The following is a 16,273-nucleotide window of genomic DNA, read 5'->3' as shown; positions in this document are numbered from 1 at the left end:
GTATCAACCAAATGGTCAAGAATCCCTACAACACTGGCAGTTGCTGACTTCTTTTCATGAAAACCTTTAGCTCCCAGGGCGCCTGGGTAGCTCAGTTGGTTAAGCATCTGCCTTCAGCTCAGGTTGTGATCCTGGGGTCCCGGGATTGAGTCCCCGGTTGCAGGGAGATTGCTTCTCCTCTCCCTCTACCCCTCCTCCTTCTTGTGTGCCCTCTCTCTCAAATAAATCAATAAAATCTTTAAAAACAAAACAAAAAACCCCTCTAGCTTCCATCTCTATTTTAGGGAGGTGTATCCCAGAGCACATAATAATGTTACTCATAGTTATTCATTGAGGGTTTCATTTTCCTCCCCTTTCCCCTAACAACACTGGGGAGGGAGTGCGATTTCTGGATCAACTCCCTTTTTAAAAGTCCTAGGCTGATCATTTCAGCTCTGTAAGAGTCTTCCTTGAGATTGGCTCACTTCATTCATTCACTATGGTCAGCGCAAATTCCCCTTTGGTGACCTGCGAACATAGGAGTTCTGTAAATTTCCGTGCATTAACTGACTGTCCCTTAGAATTACCATTTCTACAGATAGCTGATCTCGTCTGCTTGAAAGGGCCCTGATGTTGCTTCTGCGTACAGACCATTTTTGCAACATCTACACACAAGAGAAGAAATGACGGATGTAGCTGAAACCAGAGCAAACTGAAGGTTCACTTTTCTTACTGTATTGAACTTCAACTTCATTTAAGTAGGATAACAAATAAATGTTGCATAGAAGTCTCAAGATTCAAAAACTTTACCTCCTGCCCCCTCACCCCCCAACACACGCTTCAACTTACGAAAGACTAAGTGAACCAGTGGAAATACAATTGTGTACTAAAAACCATTGAAGTGCGTATAAGCCCTTTTGCCTCTGTTTTCACAATCATGTTTGGACATTACAAAGTTCTCTGCAAAATATCAATTGGGTCTGCATATTTATATTTAAAAAGCCATCTAATAGATGTTGTCTCATTTATGCCCTGAGTGACTCGGTGAGGATGCATCAATGCCGGTCTGTGTGGGTAGGCTTTGTTGTTAAAACCCTCACAATAGGTGAGGATGATTGATTACAAGACTAACTCTACGTCGTTTCTCTGCAGCCCACCTTCTCGTCCCCTCCCCTGGTAGGTATAAGTAGGCTTTCTTCCACCAGCATGAAGACTCAGAGTAAAAAAAGTAGCATTGGTTAGTCAGAATGTTTTCCTCACTGGAAAACCACCATTGGAGGGGCCAGGAAATGACAATTTTCAGCCCCCTGTGGTCATGAATTATACACCATACACAGTGTCATGTGAAACCAGGGAAACTCATATATTTCAGGAAGATCTCCCCCTCCCCCTGGGGTTGTTGTGTTTTGTTCTGTGTGAATGAATTCTTGTATTTTCCTACAGAGCATCTCTGGTTCCTGCCGGAAGGAAACAAAAAACTTCAATTCTCCAAAGGGAAGCTACTCCGTCTGCAGCACATAGGCCTTTACTGGAAACCCTGTTGCATTTCCTCGGTAGGACATCAAGTTTATCTAAGCTGTGAAAGCAACACGAAGATAAGACCAATTTTTTTTTCTTGTTACGAGAAAGCTGTCTGTGTACTGTCTAGAAACAGTGAATCCTTGATTTTGAAGGGACTTCAGCAATTTAAGGATGAAAATGAAGCCTCTTCACTTATTTGAATTTCACCCTGCCCTTGGGAGAGGGCTGCTTAGGAGTTATTCCAAGGTTTAGAAGTAGTAGAAGAGGTCACGGGGTTCGTGGCTACATGCAGCCTCTACCATTGTGCAATAAAACCACGTTCCGCTGGTTTCCTTAGGTAAGAGCAGAAATGACTGGATGGAATCCCCATCAGCATTTGTACTATTTGAAGAAACATAGTTTAAAATGCTCAGATACTTTGAAACCTTTACAAAAAATCAGAAACAGTGTTCTGAGGTCACAGAATAATGTGTAACTCCTGTGACTAGAATAGATGTGCAAGATGATGTATTAATGTCTGGTGTATTTAGAAACATTACTCTTCTGTAAATTTAAATCGTTCACAAGATAAGTTCATTCTTTAAAAAAAAAGATTTATTTATTTATTTGAGAGAGATAGAGAGCATGTGCACACAAAGTGGTGGGGAGCGTGGGCAGAGGGAGAGAAAGAGAGTCTCAAGCAGACTCCGAGATGGCTGTGGAGCCCAGTCTCACAACCCTGAGATCACAACCTGAGCCAAACCAAAAGTTGGTTGCTCAACCGACTGCATCCACCAGGCACCCCAAGATAAGTTCATTTTTTTAATAGAAATCAATTTTATTTTATTTTTTATTTTTTAAGATTTCATCTATTCATTCATGAGAGACAGAGAGAGAGGCAGAGACATAGGCAGAGGGAGAAGCAGGCTCCCAATGGGAAGACCCATGCTGGACTCTATCCCAGGACCCTGGATTGAGCCAAAGGCAGATGCTCAACCCCTAAGCCACCGAGGCATCCCATAGAATTCCATTTGATTTTGACATTTCTTCATGATCAAGTGTGTTTGCCAGTTTGTCCTTGGATCAAGTCAATGCTAGCGATCTGAACCAGTTATTGACCCATTCCAGATTCAGCTGTGTGACTTTTGGGAAGTTAATTAACACCTTGGCACCTCAGTGTCTTCATTTAAAAAGTGAGGATAAGAACAGTGTCTACCTCTCTGACCGCTTCTCTATTTATCAATTTAACAAATAGTGTTCTGTGTCCCAGGAGTGGTAGGCATCAGGGACCCACTGGAGAGCAATGCTGAATGTGTGTCCCTGTTCCGCTGGCTCTTATGGCTCAGGGAGGGAAGTGAACAGGTAAGCAAGCAGAAAAATAAGTAATTTTATGTGATTTTTAAGTGGTATGCAGGAAAAGAGAGTGCTAGGGTGACTTGATTGGTTTGAAGGAAGGAGTCCATGATGCGGAGACATTTAAACTGAAGAATGAAAAAATAATTGCCAGGCAAAGGCTGGATATTTCAGGCAGAGGGAGAAACACGTGCAAAGGCCCTGAAGTGGGAATGTCTTTGATCTTTACTAGACAGGCCTGACTCATGGCTGGAGGACAGTGATGGGGGCTGCTGGAGTAAACATGCAATAGGCAGGTCCAGGTGATGACTTGTCAGCCAAGGGAAAGCAGATGGCGTTTTCCTGAGCACTTTGGGAAGCCATTGGAAAACTTTAACCAAGGGCAGGACTCAACCTTGTTTACATTGAACATTTCTTTCTTTTTTAAAAAGTAGTTTCCATGCCCAACATGGGTCTTGAACTCATGATTGATCCTGAGATCCAGCGTGGCATGTCCTACCCACTGAGTCAGCCAGGCACCCCTTTTCTTTTTTAAATTAAAAATTTTTTTTTTAAAATCTTAATTACATTTTTAAAAGAGCTCTCTGGCTACTGTGTAGAGAGGAGACTGAGGAAGAAGGAATGGAAGCCAGGGGCTTTCTTCATAAGGATTACATGAGCTGATGAATGTTTAGCATTTGGTGCAACATTTGACACATAATAACAGCCTTGTTCATGTTAGTGATTGTTATTAATAATTATTGTCAATATTAATGACAATAACGCTTCAGTTTGGCATCATCATCTGATGGTACAAATTCAACATGTATACCTGAAATTAACTGTCCACATTGATTTCAGTTACTACCATGTAAAGAAAAAAATTTGTCAGCAGTTGGGAGGTGAGTTTATTGGCCTAGTTGGGACTCAATCGTAAAGCCATTTTTGATTCCTCAACTGTTTACCTTATTTTATATTGTCCATATAGGTTAGTTGTATGTGTTGAGGGCAAACTTCTCAATGAGCAAATTTATGAAATGTTTTTCATTAAATTACCAATCTACAAAAGAAGTCACTTTTAAAAAATACCTTGTTTTCCAGAAACCATACCATTTACTTCTGTGAGATCTTCTTCTGACTTGGACGAAGACACAGGTAGAGAGGTCTATGCATACTTGGGAAACTGGTCTTTATGTACTAAATCTCAAGCTTTGGGAAAGGGTATCTATTCCATTTTCCTTGCTGTCAGTTTTTAGCACCTCTAGGCAGTAGGGGAGAGTCATGAAATGCTAAGGACCTTTGTGCCTTCTCCTGGGCCTCTCTGAGTCTCAGTTTACTCATCTGTCAAATGGTGGTAATGATGGTGACCTCCTTTTAAGGCTGTGAAGATGGAAGCAGAGAAATCATTAAAGTTTCCATAGTGCCTGACACATAAAAGAGCTCACCCACTGTTAACTGTTGAGCTTATTATTGTTATCTGAAGACCCAAGTCCCTGCTCACCTTTACTTGACCCATTTAATTCCAGACAAAAGGGTAAGTTCTGGATTCCAGGTAGAACTGCTTTGGATGTCAGAAGATGTTGGTGTGATGACCTTTAACATTTTCTCTATGACCCTAATTTGACCCTTGAGCCAGGATGAGACCTGGAAAGGGGCCCTGCGGCCCTGGCTCCAGCTGTCATCTCAGACTTCCCAGACCTCGCAGCTCTGTGAGAGGTGGCCCTCCAAAGGCTGGCACTTTGATAAGCCAGGGGGTCTGGGGTTTCAATTCCCTGCATCCTCTGCTTTTCTAACTGGCAGTAATTATCTTTGTAATGCTCTAATGCTAAATAATGATGCTGCTAATGCGCGCTGCATTTTCGAGCACAGGTGCCAGCTGTTACCTCGCTGGGCAGCTGCCCACCGGGTACACACTTTAGGGCGGTCACCAGGCCCAGCCCCTGCCCATACTAGCAACACAAAGGAGGCCTCAGCCTCCAGCAGATCCACCCGGCCCTGCCCCCTCCCTCCCAGCCCCTCTGTCCCCTCCCCCCCCCGCCACCCAGGCCCCTTCCCTTGACTGCCCTCCCTCCCACTGGTGGTTTCTTCCTGCAGAAGAAATCCAGGAAACCACCACTCACATTTCCTCTGCCCACAGTTTCTCCAGGGCCTGACTCACACACAATTCAGCTTGATCTGGAGTTCCCTCGTGTCTGCCCCATGAGGGACCCCAGCTCCCCATTCATTTCTGGGAGCGGGGGGGGGGGGGGGGGGGGGGGGGGGGGGGGGCTCACCAGAGAAGGTGGCTTGTTTTTGAGTCTCATAATTGACCTTTCATCATTAAATGAGGTGTGTGTGTGGGGGGGCTGCACAGTGAAGACAAATTAGCAAAGAACAAATGTGAGGCTGTTGGCTTTGGCTACACACACACACACACACACACACACAGATCCTGACACAGTCATCAATAGGCGGCCTTCAGCAGACAACATCTGCAGGATGAGTCGGTTTTCGGTGACTTTAATCTGGTAATTCATTGTTTCTGTGGTGCGGGTTACAGTAGCTAAAAGGGCAGAACAGCAGGCCAATTTGGCACGCAAACATATTTAAATGTGAACCGAGGGGTTTGCCCACCTTATGATGAGCGGTTGACTTGCAGCCAAAAAAACAACACAAAAACAAGACAATAGGTGGGGTCGTTGAGGGTGGGGAGAGGGATGAGAGCTGCACTTTCCAAACTGGGCGGAGGCTCCTTTAATCTCAACAGCCCGAGTAATACCGGGGGTCACAGCACTTGGGCTCCAGAGGAGGAGGAAGGACAAAGGGCAAGGCGGCCAGGAAGGAGGGGGGGTGGGGAGGGCTGGGGGGGAGGCAAGCAGGGGCCGAGCTGGGGGCGGAGCTTCGGGCCAAGCTGGGGGCGGAGTTGCGGGCCGAGCTGGGGGCGGAGCTTTGGGCCGAGCTGGGGGCGGAGCTTTGGGCCAAGCTGGGGGCGGAGCTGCGGGCCGTGCTGGGGGCGGAGCTTCGGGCCAAGCTGGGGGCGGAGCTGCGGGCTGAGCTGGGGGCGGGGCTTCGGGCCCGGCTAGGGGCGGAACTGGGGGCCCGAGCCGGGCGCGCTCGCCCCCGCCGCGGCTGCAGGTCACCTTGACCTCTCCCTCCGCCTCTGGCCCGGGAGGAAAAGCCGGTCCAGGTGGGCGTCCCGAGGGTGACGACTAGCCTCCTGGCCCCGCGCGCTCGCGCAGATGTCGCCCGCTGCTCGGGGGCCCACGCGCGCCCTTGGCGTCCCCGGGGTCCGGCTCGGAGCGCGGCCCCGGCGCTGGGCGCTCCCGCCGGGCCGGGAACAATGGCGAACCGGTGCTCGGCCGCCGGCCCGGCCCCCGCAGCAGGCGCGTCCCGCAGCGCGGTGCCCCGAGCTGTCCCGGGGCCCCGATCGCGCCGCCCCCGGGGTGACGGGGAGGGGGCGCCCCAGGCCCCGCGCTCGCGGACCGCACCGTGGCGCGCGGGGCAAGTCCGCGGAGACCGATCACGCCGCGACAGGCCAGAGGCGGCTCGAGGGATCCATAATTTATGATGTTGTTCTTACCCGTCCGGTTTGGGATTTCACAAGCGTTGCCCGTTTCCCTCCCATTTGTTGCTCCCGCCCGACCTTTTGGAGAAAACTCGTCTTTCCCAACCCGAGACACAAGCGCTTGCCCTCTTGAATTAATGTGCTAAGAAAAAAAAAAGTGGGTTTCTCCTTGAGGGATGGGGGGGGACCCCAAGGCGCACAGGTAAGGGGGCGGGGCTGAGACGCTGCTCGCTCGCTGCGTACCTGCCACTAACCCTGCCCTATTAGGAAAAAATAACCTTATTTCCAGACAGTTGGAGCTGGGGCTTTGTGGTGAGAGGTAGTGAGAACAGATCTTCCCCTGCCACTAAGACCAATCATTTCTCTCATTTATAAATAAACTTCTTCCTCCTAAGTGGTATTTTTTAACACAGCCGGCCTGCAAAAATTCTGACTTCGGGTGACAGGAAGGGAAGGGGTTAATGCTCCTCCTTGGCTGGCCTGAGGCCACTGATCCCCGCCTGGGGCCTGCAATGCAACCTCCGGTCCTCCTAATTTAGGACTAGTCCAGCGAGGGGCCCTTGGCAAAGAGGCTCTTGTCCCCATATTCCTTAAATTGCTATGCCGATTGGGGAAAGATTGAGGGATTTGATTAATGCGTGAGTACCTGATAGATACAACCAACAACCCTGGACTAAGCTGCAGGAAAAGTTTTCTTTCTTGTCACCTTTTTCTTTTCTGTTTCTTTGTTTTTTGTTTTTGTTTTTTTCTTGAAAACAAATTGATTCTAGGGCCCTTCTTTTTCTCCTTTGCACTCAGAATTGCTAAATGGAATTCAGAGCAGAGAGCAACTGTTGCAATTGCTTGCTGAGGCTGGAGCCGGTAAGGACTTGAATAAGCAAAGGTTGGACCTGGTCAGATCTGTTCTGATTGCTGCAAAGGCCCGGAGGCTCCAAGCCAAGGGCGGCTCCCATTCCACCTGGGCGGAGGAGGGAACAGGCCTGGGAAGATCTTCAGGCTCCAGAAGCCAGCAGCCCCTGCAGATGGCTGGGTCATTTTGTGGTTTACAAATGATCAAGTCAGGTTGAAGCCACAGTCTCTGTGGTTACAGGCAACCATGATTAGTCACACAGTCAGTGACCCAGTTATGGCACACCCTCTTTTAAAAGGACATTATTCAACATCTTGCTAGCTTGCTTTCAGAATTATTCCATGTGTGCAAGGAAGATGAACACGGTGAGGGATGGGGGATTGAAACCTAGGTTCTGTGTTCACGAATGCCACGAGTTTGGTTTTCCAGAAAGGAGCAAATCTGGGATGTGACTTTTGAGGCTAGAATTGCACTGAACTTTGATGAGAGATTGCTTCTCAAGTTCAGGTGTGGCCTTTTCCGAGAGGAGTCTGAGAAGGAGAGAAAAGAGCATTACCTCGCGCGCTTTGACTTGGCTTGTATATTGAGGGCCATCTGTAAAATGAAAGTGGGAAGGCAGGAAGGGGAAGAAGAACCCTACATAAGAAGGCTTGTGTGGCTTTTTATTTCTTAAAAATAGCATTTCTTTTTACCACAATGGCATAGGAACTTGTGTCCCCAGCAATAGTAAACAAATTAGTTTCTTTTATCTGAAAAACAAGTAGAGAAGTCTCTCTCTCTTTTTTATAAAAAGAAAATGCAAAACAAAAATTCTCCCTCCTCTTAAAGGCTTCTTTGCTGGTGAGTGTTTGTCCAGGAACAAATAGTCTTTTATTCCAATGGTCTCCAAAAGTTCATAAGCAAAAAAAGTGTCCAGCGTCTGCTTCCCGACAATACGGTCTCTGGCTGCATAGTGAAGCTTTTCTGTCCTGAATTTGTGATCTGTTATCAGAGTCCTTTAATTTCTGCGAACAGAAGGCTCTTTGGGAGAAGAAAGCTGGGGGGGGTGGGGAGTGACATTGGAATCAGTCTTTTTTCCCCCCTTTTGCTGTTTTCTTCCAGTCAGCAAGTAGTGCTTGAATTCTTCTGATCTTTCCCAGCATCTTATTGAGGTGAGGACCAGGGAAGGGTTAAGCCAGGCCACAGGCAGGTTTCCCTGCTGGCCTATTTTACTGGGGTGGAGCAGCTGGCCAAGCACCACCTAGGAACTGTTCATAAAAAGGAGACGCCCTACTCCTGACGCCCTTTATCTCCTTTGGAGATTTTCCTTTTACAGCGTGTTTTATACAATCTTCAGTGATGACCGTCTTTTTAAAGTCCTAGGTTCCCTTAAACCATTGGGGGTTTACACATATGCCCAACATTCCCAGTGTAGCATCTGGCAGGATGAAAGGAAAGAGGCAAACCATTAGGGAGAAAACAGACAATCCTTTGGGGGGATATGCAGAAATAATTATTTGTAACTAAATTTCAATTGCTTATAATCAAATCACTTGAAATATTTGGTCAGTTTTTGTGGTTTGAAGCTTCAAATGGATTCCTTTTTTTTCCCCCTTAAGATGTATTTATTTGAGAGAGAGAGAGAGAGAGAGAGAGAGAGAGAGAGAGCCGGGTGGGGAGGGGGAGAGGGAGAGGGAGTCTCAAGCAGACTCCCCACTGAGTGCGGAGTCTAGTGGGGGCTCGATCCCAGGACCCTGAGATCATGACCTGAGCCGAAGAGTCGGATGCTGACTGCGCCATCCAGGCTAATGACTTTAAAGTAACTTTTGGGGGGGCACCTAGGTGGCTCAGGTCATGATCTCAGGGTCCTGGGATCAAGCCCAGCATTGGGCTCAGCGGGGATCCTGCTTCTCCTCCTTCCTCCGGCCCTCCCTACTGCTGCTGGTGTGTTCTCCATCTCACTTTCTCATGTGTGCTCTTTCTCAAACAAATAAATAAAATCTTAAAAATAAATTGAAAAAGTAAAGTTACTTTTGGATAAGAATAAGTGTTTAAAAATAATAAAACAGGACAGAGAGAGAGAGAGAGCCTCTCTGAGGAGTCGACATTTGAGTCGAAATCTAGAAACAAAAGGAAGACAGCCCTGGTGCCACTTGGGAGAAATCACGCAGGCAGAGAGACTCAGGAAGGCCTGAGGCTGGGATGGGTTGCTGTGGAGATAGAAAGAAGGCCCAAGTGGCAGGGTTGGAGAGAAATAGGGTGGAGAGGAGGCTCAGGGTTCTTTCACTTGCAGATTCTACTGTGCTTGCCAGGCCGACAATTTGCAGGATTCCTGGGGGCACCTTCCTACCATAGAGCCTGCCTGCAACCAGCATCTGCCCAGATTCCCTCCACGTGCAGAGCAGGTAATCAGCTGAGAGGTCAGATGCTGCCCTGGTCTCTGCAAGTCTTCTTTGCCTTGACTGAAAAGCCAGCAATATTGACCAAAAGCCAGACACAGCTATTGCAGAGCAAACACTGGTGAGGGTGGGGGAGGGGAAGGTGTGGCGGGGGCTGCGTCTCCACCTGCTGAGGAGAGAGGCTTGGGTTCTGTAGGTCTGAGGTGAGAGATCTCATGGTGTGTCTAGCAAGACCAACATTTTCCCCTCAGGAGAGTTTGTGTCCACCAGGAGCTGTCCCCTAAGAGCTGGAGGGGTCTTCTTTTCTTGGGCCTGCTGTTCAGCATCCGGGATCTGCTTCAGGTTCAGGGAGGCCTAGGGCATCTCCTGTTCTGTCCCAGCTTCCAGGGCAAGAGCTTTGGTTCCCCCCACCCCTACCCCTCCTTGCTGTGTTTGCCTCTAAGAGGCCCTCGGGGCATCAGGATGTTAATGGTCTGCCCTACACCCCACTCCTCTCAAGGCCTCTACCTCCTTCTGGGCATGCAGGGACTTTTGCCGCAGGGCCTCTGGGAAGTAAGTGGAAGAGCTGTTCTCCCCCTCTGCACTGCCAGCTCCCACCGGCTCCCGGGCCCTTGGAAAGCACCCAGAATGGCAGCCCTGGGGCTGCGATTCCTGTCAGGCCAGGGAGAAGGCTCTGGAAGAGCCTCCCTTGCTCTTGCCCAGAAGCAGCTGCTGAAGAGAAGCAGGCACCCGAGTCTCACGGCCCTGGGCTCCTTGCCTCACCAGTCTGTCTCCCTGTCCTTGACTCACTGAATCAGAAGAGTATTTAGGCTTCGATCCTTTTCAACTTCAGTCCTCATTCAGAACAGAGACTTGGCTTTTGCCTTGTCAAGCTACCTAGAGCCACGTTTCTGATATATATCCCCCATTCCATTTTTTCTCTTCTCTCCCAAGATCCAGCTGTGGGTTCCAAGACAAAGGTTCAAGTCCTTGCTCTGCCTTTTACTGGCCATGTGGCAATGATAAGTTGGATAATCTTGCAGAGCCTCAGTTAACTCATTTGTAAAATAAGCACCCAACTCACAGAGGGGATCAGAGGACACCTGGGTGGCTCAGCGTCTGCCTTCACCTTGGGGCGTGATCCCGGGGTCCTGGGATTGAGTTCTGCATCAGGCTCCCAACAGGGAGCCTGCTTCTCCCTCTGCTGATGTCTCTGCCTCTCTCTGTGTCTCCCATGAATAAATAATTATTTTTTTTAAAGAATGAAATGGGATCATGGGTGAAGAGTTCCTTGAAACGTGCCTAGCCTGCAATAAGGGCTCAGATAATATTATCTGCATTGAATATGGCAAACCGACTCCTTACTGCCTCCTTCCTTATAACCTCAATGTATGTTCCAGCTGGCCTCACATCTTGACCTTCTTTGTCTCCTTGAGATTCTTGTCCCGGTCTCCCCTGATTTTCTTGATTGAATAGGGTAGCTCATAAGAGCTCACGGATTTGGCTCTGTATTGGGCTCATGTCATAGAATCTCCCTCGTCCATCCTGCAACCATCACCTGTACATGGATCACCTCCAAATCGTCATCCCTTTCTGCAGCTGACGTCTTGGAACTTTCACTTCTGCTTGGACTCCATCACAAACCGAATCTGTCTGAAAACCAAACTACCATCTTCCTTCTAAGTCAGAAACCATCTCCTAACTTGCAAATATATGATTCCATTCTCAGAGCCATGCTGGTTCCATCCTCTCCTGAATACCCTTCCTCCCAACTTCTGCCTCCATCTTCTGACGCTCTGGGTTCGAAGCACCTTCATTTCACAATGTGTCCCTATTGTAACTATTTCGTTCCCAAGATCATCACATGTACATCTAGTTCCTGAGCACTTTGTGCTATGGTGTTCTAGCCCCTGTTCAACCTGTCCCCAAACTCCAACCTCTCCCCTGCGATGTGTCCTGCAGTGGAGTGCTTGGGTCTACAGGCAGCCTGTGGGAGGGACAGAAAGGCCTGGTGTCTTATCTTGGCCTCACTATACCAGAACATGGTTTCCCCATCCTCATCTGAATGAGATGCTCCTGCATGAGTGTCATGGGGCCTTATGGGCTTACGTTTGATGTTAGGAGGAGGGACTTCTGGAAAGGCCTCTGAGATTGATTTGCATGAAGACCCAAGAGGGTCCTGAATAAGGACTCACCATGAGGGGGTGGAGAGTCAAAGTGCAGTCAGAATAATTGGAGGATAAGCTACCAGCCTAGTATAGAAAGGGAGTGGAGAGGTCATGTGTGCTAATAATAGTTAACAGTAAATATTATTACTAATGTTGTTCCCTGGCCCCATTTCCCACTTTCTAAAGTACCAGCTCCTAAAAAGAGTGCAAGCTGTGACAAAATGAGTAGAGGAGCCGGTTCACTAAAATATCTACGTGCTGTCATGAGCATGAATGCGGCTTCGATGCATTAATAGGTTCATTCCCGCATTGCTTCCTGAACATGTACGGTGGGCTCCGCACTGGAGCTGTGCCTGCCTGGAGTCCACTGTCAAGCAGGGGAGGCAAATAATACAAACAAGCAATGACCCTGAAGGTCAGTGTGTGCTATGGGTAGTCAGATACAGAAGGTCACAGGACCACATATTAGGAATGCTTAACTTTAAGCTTAGAGAGCCAGAGGATGCTTTGTGGAGGCCACAGAGTCTGAGCTAAGACACAGGAAGAGAGGAGTCAGTGGGGAGAGGAAGCATTCCACATGGAGGGGAATAGGGTAGGCAAAGTCCTTAGGGCAGAGAAGCACAACATGTTTGAGAAACTGAAAGAGTTTCAGCTTGGGCAGAGCGTGGGCACGATGCTGAGAGGTAGGACCCCAGAGGGGACAGTGCACAAGGCCATTGGAGACCGTGTATGTGAGTTTTTATTTTACCTTAAAAGGCTAAGGAAATCCAAAAGCCATGGGAGGAGTTTCAATGCTGGAGTGTGTGTGTGTGTGTGTGTGTGTGTGTGTGTGTGTGTGTGTGTGTGTAAGGATCAGACCTAGCCCTGGAATGGAATTGGAAAGAAGCCAGACTGAGGGATCCAGTGAGGAGGCTCCCGCACATCCCAGAGGAGAGGTCGTGGTGCCTGCACTAGGGTGGGGTGGCGGAAGGCCGGAGACATGGATGGATTTGAGGAGTATTTGAGAGGATTTGTGATAGGTTGGTTACAGGAGGTACTAGATAGGGGAAAGCCAGGGATGGTCCCAGATTTCTGACTTGAGCCACTTGGAGGGTATCAGTGAAGCTGCTGATATGGGAATACTTGGGGAAGTATGGAGGGGGAGTAGATGGGTTTGCTTTTCTGCACTTTAGGTTTGAAGGTACTGAGAGATTTCCAAGTAGATGTGAGTTTGTGGACACTGGTTGTCACTGGGAAACCCAGGCAGGAGAGACTCGAGAAAATCATTCAGATAATGTGAGTGTTTATTTCTGCTGTGACCTGAGCTCTTTTGGTTGCAAGGAAAGAAACCCTCTCAAGCAAGCTTAAAATGTGGAATTGTTAGGGTACAGAGAGCTTCAGGGGGTGTGTTGTTCATAGGGGAGCTCTGAGGATGGGAATAGCCCTCCTGGACTACACAGGGCAATGTAGTCGCTTGCCAGTTGAACCTTCACATACGTTGCATTCCCCTCTGTGGAGACCAGTCTCCTCTGCTCATCCGTGAGACCTCCAGCCTCCAGATCTGCCCTCTATGGAGCTGACACCTGCTCTCACCTGCCAAAAGGCTTCACAGCTGCATTGAAAAGCTTCCTACAGACTTCGCCACAATATATACATCTCTTTATTCAAATTCTTGACAAGAGAGGATCCGGTCGGCACTTAGAAGTTAGTGGTACAACGACTTTGTGTCAGTTGATCATCAGTCCAAGCAGTGATAGCAATGTGTGTGTGTGTGTATACGTGTGCATGCTTATGTGTATGTATGTATACGTGTGCACGTGTCTATGTTTAAGTGTGTATATGTAAGTGCATGCCTATGTATGTGTGTGCTTGTGCGTGTATGTATACGTGTGTTGGCGGGTGAATCTGGGTGAGGGGAGAGGTCAGGACAGTTGTACTGTTGAGTACAGAACTTCTGATCAGACGCAGTGTTGATACATTATTTATTTACCTGTCTGACCTATTCAATGTGCTTCTATGTGTTCTGTGTAGCAGGAGGACAGGGCATGGACACACAGAACTGTCTGAATGTCCCCTTTACCAGGAAGATCTTGGGCAGTTTATGTGTACTGTCTGCTCAGAGTTACAGTCCTCTACTCTGTGAAGTCAGTGCCTAGGTCCCCAGGAGAGAAGACAGCAGAAGACAACAGCGTGAGATGTTTGCACTCACTTGACTGTTTCTTTCTTCCATTTACTCCTCTGTCATTCGTGTGCAAGTCCCTGTCTGCCTAGAAAAACGGGAATTGTACTTATGTCACTTTTTTATAGTGATTTCTCTGTGTATTAACAAATGTTTCTAGAATGATCATGTATTTTTGTTCCATGAAACAGTAGTTGTAGCCACTCAATAACATTTTGGGAAAACTGAGATGAGGAAAAAAATCACTTGCCCATAATCATGCCATCTAAATAAAAAACACATAACTATGATTTACTTCTTACCAGCTTTTTCCTCAGCTTTTTGTTTGTACCTAAGTAGGATCATAATTTACACACAATAAAATGCAGTGTTTTAAGATGTTTAAACATAAATTATTTGCAGGATGAAAATGATATACTTTAAAAGCATTTAATTTTCATAAATCTAGACTATCGCTTGGCATCGTCCCCTAATTTCCTCTGTTCTGTCCTGAACGTCTCACAGATGGGGCAGTGTTCACTTAGAACCTTATTTAATTCTACCAAGTTACAAACATATCCCAGGCAAGAGTTCTGTCCATTCAACTGTACTTTGGTATGTTAGATTTATTGCCGGGCTCTTGAGGCCAAGCCACAGGTTTCATTCTCACGCTAGCCAGTTAGCCTTACTAACTACTAAAGCCATAGACTTGCCCCTAGTTTTGGTTTCCCACCTTGTGGATGAACGGCAGGGGCCACCAGGAACCAGGGACAATATGAAGAGTTCAATGCAAATCCATTACCATCACTAGACAGTCAACTCAAAGGCTCCATCTTTGAACCACTGGGGGAGATTGTGTGTGGGGAAGAGGTGCTTAATAGGTGCAATTAGAATATCCATGTTCAGCAATTGTTAGGTCCTAGAATGAAAGCTCTAGATCCATTTAGAACAAAACTAGTCCAGATGCAGTTCTTTTCACGAATGGTACATGAAAAAAAAAATCTCTTTACTTCAAATGAAATAGGGGTCAGTAGCTTCAAACAATGATGGAGAATTGCATCAGCAGGCTCTCTTTCTTCAAATTAATACCATGCCGCTGGTTGGGGTTAGTGGATCTGAGAGCATAAGCTAGTGAGTGTGCGAAGATTTGAATGGAACCTCAGAGGAGATCCCGGAAAGCACTTGTGAGACGCTGGAGAGATTTGGAGACAGGTTCGCACCTGTGAGCCTGTTTACCTGAGGTCATCTTAGAGCAGGCACACACATTTCTTTTTTTTTTTTTTTTAAAGATTTTATTTATTTATTCATGAGAGACACACACAGAGAGAGAGAGGCAGACACGCAGGCAGAGAGAGAGAAGCAGGCTCCACACAGGGAACCCAACGTGGGACTCGATCCCAGGTCTCCAGGATCAGGCCCTGGGCTGAAGGTGGCACCAAACCACTGGGCCACCCGGGCTGCCCCGGGCACACACATTTCAAAAATTCTGCATGAGAAAAACACATCACGTTGGGGCGTCATTTCTGCCGTGGCACTGAATGTTTGTCTCTGAAGGTCTGCATGGGGCTCTATCGGTCTTAAAGCTGCCATGATGCACCTTCTGCGCACTCAGGTGCTTTCTTTTCCAGATGTCTTGCTCGTATTCCCAGCACTCCTGGCAAGTCCTTGGAGAAGACATAGGCTGTTGAGAAACCCAAGCGTGGGCTCCGATGAGTCTCCCGCCCTGGCGATGGCTTTGTGCCACGTTGGTACTATGCCTCACCCTTTGTGTTTCAAGGCTAAGGCAGGGACCTTAGTTTTTGTCTCTGGTGGCAAAACCATGCCAGTTTCGTCTCACAGTAGAGGAGAAAAAGTGCACCACCGAAGCTTTCAGGCTGCTTTTGTTGCACCTGGATTTTGTTCTAAGTCCCCTTTGTAAGACGGGAAAGCTCAGGAGCTCGTGTCTGAGGCCTGGTGGAGCTGCCAGTTTGATAGCGTTCCTGCTCGTTACCACATTGGTGGCATCAAATGTCCTTATTGATTTTTTTTTTTTCCTGATTGGTCCAACCTGGAACAGGATCAGCTTCATAACTGGGACATCTTGTGGTCTGAAATATGAGACCTGTTTTCACAAACCACTCTTAGCCATCATCTCTCCCCGTGGAACCCAAGATCTGCAACTGCGGAGTTTCTTCTTGGCTTTCTCTCCAGCGACCTTTCTGACTCCTCCTGGCACCCCGTTTCCCTCCTGCTCTTGCTCCCACTGCTTACAAACAAAAACCCCCAAACAATCCTCCCTGAACTCTCAAATCCTTCCCCCGGGCCCCTGAATCAGACAGAACTGAGTCATTCTGGCTGCTGATTGAGTGGAGGATGGGGGGGTGGGGGGCGCCGGGGAAGTACCATTGTGTAAGTTAGGGAAAGGGT

This window comes from Nyctereutes procyonoides, unplaced genomic scaffold, assembly GCF_905146905.1.
Source record: "Nyctereutes procyonoides isolate TBG_1078 unplaced genomic scaffold, NYPRO_anot_genome, whole genome shotgun sequence".
Lineage (NCBI taxonomy): Eukaryota > Metazoa > Chordata > Mammalia > Carnivora > Canidae > Nyctereutes > Nyctereutes procyonoides.
Note: the sequence above shows the minus strand (reverse complement) of the source record.